This window comes from Lepidochelys olivacea (genome assembly GCF_965140295.1).
Source record: "Lepidochelys olivacea isolate rLepOli2 genome assembly, chromosome: 7".
Lineage (NCBI taxonomy): Eukaryota > Metazoa > Chordata > Testudines > Cheloniidae > Lepidochelys > Lepidochelys olivacea.
The window spans coordinates 30,263,853-30,273,813 of NC_140417.1; positions in this window are offsets into that span (position 1 = coordinate 30,263,853).

Here is a 9,961-nt window from a genome sequence, read left to right on the forward strand (position 1 = left end):
CAGAGTCGTGATGCACCTGGCACAGAACGGCAGCCACCACTGTGGGTGGGGTGAGTTTGGGGCAGCTGGTCCAAGCCTGTATGAGGCTGTGATCTAGCCTGATTTCCAGGAGTGCCATTGCACCCGTGGATCACCCCTGGGCTCCAATCAACACAGCAGGTCATTGAACCTCCTGCTGAGGGTGCCACAAGACAGAATGGCTTTGTTTGTCTTGCATGGCGATTTAAGGTGGGAGGCCTAGCTCTGCAACAGTGTTTATCTCCCAGTGGGAGTTAAGTGCCTAAATACCAGTGGGGGCCGGATCCAGGAGGGGAGGTTTTGGCCTCCTTTTTAAAGACGTTGCTGTAGTTTATCGAACACCTGTTGTGTGTGGTCTGAGTGAGTGTGGCTGGACAATCGCCTCCTTTGCTGTCTGCCCGCTTGCCCTGAACAGGTGTCTGAGCCGGCTCCTGTTGAGCAGCCCCCCTGAGAAGCAGCTGAGTTGCCTTACCAACAATGAGCAGGAAAAGACAGGGGCTAACTGCCCTGCTTTGACCCTGACAGGCCAGGGGAGGCTTTTGAGGAAAGCAGAGGTGGGGGCCAATCAGGATGTATGAAGGATCAAATAAAAATAGCTTTCCTGGGCTGGAGAGGAGGTAATTCACAGGGAGGGTGGTCTGGTTTGGCCTGGCCTGGCCTCAATGAGTCAACCTCAGTGTTAGGGGCCAGTTAAGTTTTGTGGGTGAGCCTGAATCTTGCCCCCTGGCTGAAGATCTGAATTTTGACTTTGGGGTTTGATTCTCAGGCCTGTCCTTCCCCAGCTCTGGGGAGCAGGACTAACAACTTCTCCCTTCAGAGAGAGAGAGAGAGCGCAGCTGGGACTTTGTTTCATCGCTTCTTGAGGCAGCCTGGGGCAATAGTGCTGCTGGTGCCGTTTTTCTCATCTCCCTCCCCTGAATCTTCAAGATCGGACACAGCTATGATGGTTAAATCAGGTGCCCTAGCTGCTGTTTGAATACACCCCTCCCCCTCTAAGCCAGGAGTACCTCACTAACCATAGCTGACCAATTCGGAGCAGGGGTTGGCATCTGCTCCCAGGGACTGATTAACTGGGCACTTTTCCCTACAAACAAACACACACTCGCATGTTCACCCTCTGCTGGAACAAGGGAAGTGCCCCTCCTAGAAGATGACCAAAAGTGTTCAAATGTTTTCAGCTTCCTTTCTGGGGATCTTTAACTCACAAGGGGTTGGGGGAGTTAAATGAAATCCAGCAAAGGAGCAGGTGGTTGGAGCTTGGAACTCAGTAAGGATCTCTTGGTAAGTAGCAAATTGGTGCAATCTTCCACCTCTTCTTCCTCTGCGGGGCCTGTCCTGGAAAGGGAATGGCAGGTGGCTTTCGGTGGGGTTGCTGGCCTGAGAGTGAGCACTTCTCTGCCTCAAGGAGTTATGGCTGAGGGCATGTCTACCCTGCAATTAAAAACCAATTGCTGGCCTGTGTCAGCTGACTGGGGCTCGGGCTAAGGGGCTGTTTAATTGCAGTGTGGACATTCGGGCTGGAGCCTGGGCTCTAGGACCCTGAGAGGTGGGACGGTCCAAGAGTTTGAGCTGTAGCCTGAGTGAGAATGTCTACAATGCAATTAAATGGCCCCTTAGCCAGAGTCAGCTGGCAAAGGCCACTCACAAGTGTCTAATTGCAGTGTAGCCAGACCCTTCTAGGGCTCAGTCTCCCCTTTACTCTGCTTCAGGGGCTGCCTCTGGAATCAGTTAGGCCATCTCTGCATTTAACCTGCAGTCCAAGTCACCCAGTTCTCTAAGCCTTAGGTCACTCTGGAAAATCCCATTGTGAATGACTCTTTCCTTGCAAAATGCAATCTGATAACTGCCAGCAGATGCTCTTCCAAAAATATGCAAACAGGATACGTGCAGGACCCAGTCTGAAAGCAACGAGGTCACCCATTGTCTGGGGGAACAGACAGGGAGGGCAGAGCCTGAGACTCCTCCTCCTCTGGGAAGAGTTGTTAGATAAGAAACGAAGGGTTGCTCTGAGGGCTAACCTAAGTGACAGGCTAGGGCCGTGTTCCCCAGTGACTCTTAACCTAAAGACACACACCACCTTTTACATTTCCGATCAGGGAAAGTCCACTTAATGTTGGATAATAAAAGCTTTTCCAGGACCAATGGAATATGGGTCTGTGTATCTCACTGGGCATTAACCCAGTGTAATGACAGTTGGTAAATAAAATCACGCTTCTAGCTGACAGTCATGTATTGAACATGGCTATCTGCCCCATTACTGCAGTATCTCAGCATGCCACAACCTTTCCTGTATTTATCCTCCCAGTCCCCTGGAGGGCAGTGTAGTTATCCCCATGTTACAGATGGGGAAACTTAGGCACAAAGCCTAAGGCTAAAACTTTGCAAATCACCAAAGTGATATGCGTGCCCATCATCATGCACTGACTCAGCAAGCTAGTGAGGAGGATTTTAAACTAGGTTCAAAGGGAGCAGCGTGACCAAAGGTAAATATAAAAAAGGGCAACCTTAACTGAGAGTTAGATGTTGCAAGGGGACATGGAAAATTACAATAGGGTCATAGAAGCAACAAGAGGGAAATCAGTCAGGGAGTCTGCTTGACATCTTAGATGTCTCAACACAAATGCAAGGAGTATGGTGAAGAAACAGGAAGAACTGGAAGTATTAGTCCATAAGTTAAAGTATGATTTAATTGGCATCACAGAGACTTGGCAGGATAAGCCTCATGGAGTATTGGTATGGAGGGGTACAGCTTGTTCAGGACAGACAGGCAGGGTAAAAAGGGAGGTGGGGTTGCATTATCCATCAAGGATATATATACTTGTTCTGTGGTCCAGGAGGAGGTGGGAGACAGCCTAGCTGGGAGTCTCTGGGTCAAGATAAAAGGGATAAAAAATAGATGTGATATCATGGGAGGGGTGCTACTATAAACCACCACATCAGGGAGAAGAGACAGATGAGGCATTTGGAGAACAAATAGCAGAAATATCCAAACCACAGGACCTGGTAGTAATGGGGAACTTTAACTACCCAGACATCAGCTGGAAATGTAACACGACAAAACACAAAATGTCCAGTGAATTCTTGGACTGTATTGGGAACCCCTCTTTTTTTTTCCAGGAAGTGAGGGTAGTATTCAGGAGGACAGCCATTGTAGACTTGATTATGACTAGCAGGGAGGAATTGGTAGTGAATCTGGAGGTGAAAGGCAATTTGAGTGAAAGTGATCAGGAAATGAGAGAGTTCATGATTCTAAGGAAAGCAGCCGATCCTGCTTTCATGGTTCTGTGAGAGCAGCAGAATGAGGACAATGGACTTCACCAAAGCAGACTTTAACAAACTCTGAGAACTGGTAGGTAAGGTCCCATGGGAAGAAAATCTACAGGATAAAGGAGTTCAGGAGATCTGGCAGTGTCTCAAGGATACAATATTAAAGGCCAACTGCCCACAATCCCAATGCGAAGGAAAGAGAGGAAGAATACCCCTTTAATCACCTGAAAATCAAAAGGGAATCCTACAAAAAGTGGAAATGGACAAATTGCTAAGGAGGGGTACAAAAGAATAGCACAAGCACCTAGGGACACAAAGGCTAAGGCACAAAATGAGTTCCTAGCAAAGGACATGAATAGCAATAAGAAGAGGTTATTTAAATACATTGGGAGCAAAGGAAAGATGAAAGAAAGTGCAGGTCCTCTACTTAGCAGGAAAGGAGAGCTAATAACTGATGATATCAAGAAGGCTGAAGTGTTTAATGCCTATTTTGCTTGAATCTTAACTAAAAAGGTTAAGGTGATCAGATGCTCCATCCAAGTAATATTAACAAGGGGGAAGGATGGGAATCTAAAATGAGGAAAGAACAATTACAAATATTTAGATAAATTAGATGTATTCAAGTTGGCAGGGTCTGATTAAATTCATCCTAGGGTACTTAAGGAACTAGCTGAAGCAATCTCAGAACCATTAGAAATTACCTTTCGAGAACTGTTGGAGGACAGGTGAGGGCCCAGAGGACTGGAGAAGGGCAAACACAGGACCTAACTTTAAAAAGGGGAACAAAGAGGGCCCAGGGAATCATAGCCAGTAAGCCTAACTTATTACCTGGAGAGATACTACAACAAATAGTTAAACAATTTATAAGCACCCAGAGGATACTAGGGTACTAAGGAATAGCCAACATAGATTTGTCAAGAACAAATCAAGTCAAACCAACCTAATTGCCTTCTTTGACAGGATTACTGGCCTAATGGATGGTGGGGGGGGAAGCAGTAAATGTGATGTATTTTGATTTTAATAAGGCATATGACATAGTACCATGTGACATTCTCATAAGCAAACTAGGAAAATGTGGTCTAGATAAAATTACTATAAGGTGGGTGCACAACTGGTTGAAAAACTGTCCTCAAAGAGGAGTTATCAATGGTTCACTGTCCAACTGGGAAGTTGTATCTAGTGGGGTTCTGCAGGGCTCAGTCCTGGGTCCAGTAGTATTCAATATTTTCACTAATGACTTGGATAATGAAGTGCAAAGTGTGCTTATAAAATTTGGGGATGACACCAAACTGGGAGGGGCTGCAAGCACTTTGGAGGACAGGCTTAGAATTCAAAACAACCCTGACAAATTGGAGAATTGGTCTGAAATCAACAAGATGAAATTTAATCAAGACAAGTGCAAAGTCTTGCACTTAGGAAGGGAAAAATCCAAAGCACAACTACAAAACGGGGAATAACTGGCTAGGTGGTCATACTGCTGAAAATGATCTGGGGTTTATAGTTGATCATAAATTGAATGAGTCAACAACGTGATGCAGTTGCGAAAAAGGCCAGTATTTGGGGATGTTTTAACAGGAGTGTTTTATGTCAGACACAGGAGGTAATTCTCCTGCTTTACTCAGCACTGGGGAGGCCGCAGCTGGAGCACTGTTATCCAGTTCTGGGCACCAGACTTTAGGAAAGATGTGGACGAATTAACTTTAGAGAGCAATGAAAATGATAAAAGGTTTAAAAAACCTGATCTATGAGACCAAGTGCAAACAACTGGATATATTTAGTGTTGAGAACATACGACGGGGGAGGGATCTAGTGAATCTTCCAGTACGTTAAGGGCTGTTTCAAAAAGGTTGATGATCAAATGTTCTCCATGTTCACTGGAGGCAGGACAAGGAGTAATGGCTCAATCTGCAGCAAGGGAGATTGAGGTGAGATATTAGGAAAAGCTTTCTCACTCTAAGGGCAGTTAAGCTCTGCGACAGGCTTCCAAGGGAGGTGGTGGAATCCCCATCATTGGAGGTTTTTAAGACCAGGTTGTACAAACACCTGTCAGGGACGGTCTAGATTTTTATGTGGTTTCCCCACAGCACAGGAGACTGGACTTGACTTCTCAAGGTCCCTTTCAGCCAACGTTTGTGTTCACAGAGACAGGTGGTTTTGAAAATTTTGCCCTAGCCGACTTGCTCAGAATGTCTGTGACAGAGCAGGGACTTGCAAGTCCCAAGTGAATGGCCTAGTCATTGTGCCGCACGTCCTGCCAGAGTTACACTGGGATGTAATTAACGTATAGAGCAGGGCACAGGGGTCGGCACCAAGTTTCCAAAGCAATTGGAGTGAACCCAGATTGAGCTTCCCATGTGGCTGAGGTTTTTACTGTGCCCCCTTTTAACTTGGGGTGATATTAAACCTGCTGGTGAGGGGAGTGTGTGGCTTGCACATTGGCTTGAATAGACTTGACATTGTGTCATGGATCCACAGATCCGGTGCTCTCGAAATGGCTCTGGAACAGTCTCTAGACTGGGAGGACCCCTTCAGTGCGTCCATCCCCCTTTAGAGTCATACGCTTTCCCTGGGCAAGCCAGTTGGCTTCACCACCTCCTGGGACCGAACCTCAGAGCCTTCAGCACCCCGGGTCATGCTGCAAGCTCCCCTCAGCGAGTCCACCTGAACTGGGCACCTGAGGGAGACTTACACACCCGAAGGGAGCAGCGAACCCCTGACTTCCTTAACCTGGAGTCCCTCAGCAAGCGCCATCACAGCAGGAGGGTTTATTAGGTGCGTGAAACACAGCCTAGAAAGTCCTTCGTTAACACAGAGAACGGAAAGTTACAGCCAAGTCCTTCTGGGACTGTCCAGAGCCCTCTGCCCCCCCTCTTTAGTCACAATCACCCACACTTAACAACCCCACCTGGCCCCTCCCCAGTCCTCCCCAGCCCTTTGTCCTCGTTCCTGGCAACCATTGTCACCTGGCCCTCCTTAGTCCTTCCTCCTTTAGCTGATCACACCTGCTGGCTTCCTAAGGAGGGGGGGGGGGGGCATCCATGGTTGTTAGTCGCCAGGTGCCAAATGTACAGGTAATTGCAGTGACCATTGTCTTCTTGGATTCTCCATGCGCCCAGGTGTCAGTCACACCTGGATGTCTGCAAAGAGTAAACATCCTTTTCCCACCACCACTTTAACCAAGCACCACATGGGGAAACTGAGGCACACAGAATATTCATACAGAATATTAGGAAAAAAAATTCCTACTCTGTCACACATTGGTTTTGCTTGTGCTGGTGAATCCACAGGCTAACAGAGCTGGGTTTGAACTGAGATAAGCGCAGCCACACAGGGGAATTATTTCAGTCTTTAACCCAATGGAGCTTGAGTGTTTGGATCCAGTACCAGGTACCAAATGGGCCTGGGAAGGACAGCTGTGAAGATTGTAGGGCATTAAGATAAAATTGTTATGAATAGGTGTGACTCAGTTTCCCCACTTGCTGTGTATTACTACCCACTGGTTTTGAAGGGGTTAATGTTTCCTTCGGGGCAGGAGCAATAACAGGTGTGGGTTGATGACTCAGCCTGTCTGGGTTGGTAGGAAAGCACAATCAAGAAGGGGTCCTGTATGAATAGGGGGCCTTGGAGAGATGGTAAGAAACCCAAGGACTGGGCATTAACTCTTAATGACTAGCAGCCAAGGAGGCAGAACTTGTGAATGTAGCAGGGTGGCAGCTGGGGTCAAAGGAGGTGCCAGGAGACAGCATTAAGGACTCGGCTGCTCAGGACAGAGAGACAGGGACCCAGACAGAGAGAGTCAGGGTCCAGGAGGCCTGGGGAAGTGAGACAGGTGATGGATTCTGAATTCAGTATTGCCTTCCCTTGATTCACCTAAGGGGCCCTCGGTGCTGGATTCCAGCTGATTAAGAAGCCCCATCTCACAGCAGATCCTCCCTGGTGGCATCGCTCCCTAATGAGCAGAAGTCTCTGTCAGGAGTCCAAACCCATCGGAACTCCCTGGGAGTGCAGTGAGAAACAGGGAGCCTGAGGGCCCAGTCCTGAAGAAGTGGAGCCCTGGGGCTCACCCTGGCAAAAAGTTGGGCCCAGGGTCTGGCATGTTAAAGGGGGAACTCCCAGAGGAGACTGTACAAAGGCTGAGGCATGGGACCCCGTTGGTCCGTATCTATTGCACACGGCAGCATCTCCCACATCCATCACCGGGGCATCCTGGCACCTCCCCGGTCGGACATTAAGCAACCTAACTAAGGTCTGTCCGGTGGGATTTGTTCCGGCCCTGGGGAGGGTGAGAATTGTGCGTGCTGTGAGGAAGGCCTGTAGGGAAGGCTTTTGGTCATACCAAATCCGCGCTGCCTGTGTGTTTCCAGCAGAGAATGTCGCTGGGAAACTGGCACAGGAGCTGGCTGGGATGCTCCCTGGGGGGAGGGGGGTGTTGAGCTCCCCCCCAGAGGAAGTTCCTTTTCCCACATGGACAATACCCCGCCCCCTGCACCAGAGGGATCACATTGAGCATGGGGAGGGGGGTGAGTTATGACAGTGTGGGGTGGGGACAGGGACTCTTGGCTCCACACTAGCTGCCTCATCTACAGGCACCATTTCCAGTTCCTCCAAGGTTCTGTCCCTGGCTGGGGGAGGGGAGTGAGGTTTAGTGGTTAGAGCTGGGAGCCAGGACTCCTGGGTTCTGTCCCTGTCCATCCATATCTGTTTTGTGTCCAAGGTAGCTGATGGGTCACTCAGCTCTGCTCTTCCTGAAATCTTGTCCTCCCTTGGCTTCAGTGACTGTCCTCTCCTGGTTCTCCTCCTCCTTCTCTAATCATTCCCAGGGTGTCCTTTGGAGGATCCTGCTTTCTGAGGGCATTCCACAGGCCTCTGCTCTTGGCCCCCTTCTCTTCTCCCTCTTCTTCTTAGTTCTGGGTAATCTCATCCACAAACACAAATTCAACTACCATCTCTATGCCGCTGACTCACAGATCTGCCTCTCTGCTCCAGACCTGTCTCCTCCTGTCCACACTGAAATCCCAGCCTGCCTCTGCCATCACCTTGTGGCTCTCTGTCTGTCGGCTCAAACACAACATGGCTAAACCAGAGCTCAGAATCTCCCCCTACCACTATCTTCTTTCTCAGTCACTGTGGACACCACCCCATCTTGCCTGTCACTCAGACCCCTACCCTGGGCATCATCTTCAAATCGGACCTCTCTCTAGGTGCTCACATCCAGGCTGTGGCTAAATCTCACCAGTTCTTTCTTCATAACATCTCTAAAGTTTGGCTTTTCCTAGCCAAGGAGTGGTGTATTGGGCTGGAACTCAGGGCTCCTGGGTTCGACTCTTTGGTGCCTCAGTTTCCCCCCCATGCAATTGCGACGGCACTACCGAAGGGGATACTGTAAGGATAACCTAAATGACCACAAGAGGCCTTGATGTGAGGCCTATAAACACCTTGGTAGACCTCTAGGGGTCCCTGGAAATGTCAAATGCTGACAAAAACGCAGTGCCCAGTTCCATCATAGGGGGAATAAAAGTAATTAAGGGCTTGAACATTTTATTGCTTCTGTCAGCCAAATGCATTACATTCAGCAGGGCTCCTTGCACCCTGCCATTCACCCCACCGCTCTCTGGGTGCCACCTGCCCATTGTTCTCTATTTCAGGGACTCCCTCCAATCTTCCCCCCTGCCAGGGGCTCTGTCTACCCACCAGTCTCCCACTGCCACCTAGCACTCTTCCTACTCAATGCTGGGAACCCCTTTCCCACCCCCCACCAGAGGCTCTGTTCACCCCTTCTCCATTCCTCCCCATGCCACAGTCCCCCAACCTCCCCTGTGCGGGGAGCTGAAGATACCCTCTCTGGTTTTTCTGATTTTCCCCCAAAATCCACAGGGCTCTGCCCAGTGCTTAATTTGTAATGAAAGGGGCTCAAGCAATTCTTTTACATTCATACCTGATGCAGCAACCAGAGTGCTGGGGCTATGAACTGCCAAGCCCAGAGACCCCGGGGCTCAGCCCTGGCACAAATTAAGCGCTTGGTTCTGCCTGTTGTGGACATTCGGCCATTGTGGAATTGACCAGATGCAGTGTTCAAAGGTTATCATGTTATTGACACAAAGATACGCTCAAGTAGGGACTTTGCCTGCTCAGTCAGGCAGAGCTGGGGAGAGGAGGGTGGATATTATTTGTATCAGGGAAGCGCCCCAAGCAGGGGTTGGGGCCCCACTGGGCTGGATACAAAACAGCGTGTGTTCTTGGCCCCCATGAGTCGCATGCTGCCACTAGGGGGTGCTAAGGTCTAAGCTTGCACCCAAGCCAGGAGTCAAAATGCTCACCAGCATGAAAGCCCAGGGGTGGAGGAGCAGAAGCAATGATTAGTGGATGTGCAGGTGGCTGGGGACCACACCCCCACGCTCCATTGTGTGTGTGTGTGTGTGTAGGGGCACGGTGCATTGCCCACCCGCCAGCCCTTGCAAAGGCCCAGTGAGGCAGCACTAACACAGACAGACAAGGCACTTCCTGCCCTCCTCCTCTGCTACACCCTGAGCAGAGCTAGCTGTGCCGGTGCCTGTTGGCAACTTGAAACTCCCCCAGTCCCCTCCATGCAGCACAGCGCCCCCTAGTGTACGGTGCGGCACTGGCGTTAGCACTGACTGTGAGACCACAATGCCCTCTACTGAGCCCCCCTATTCTC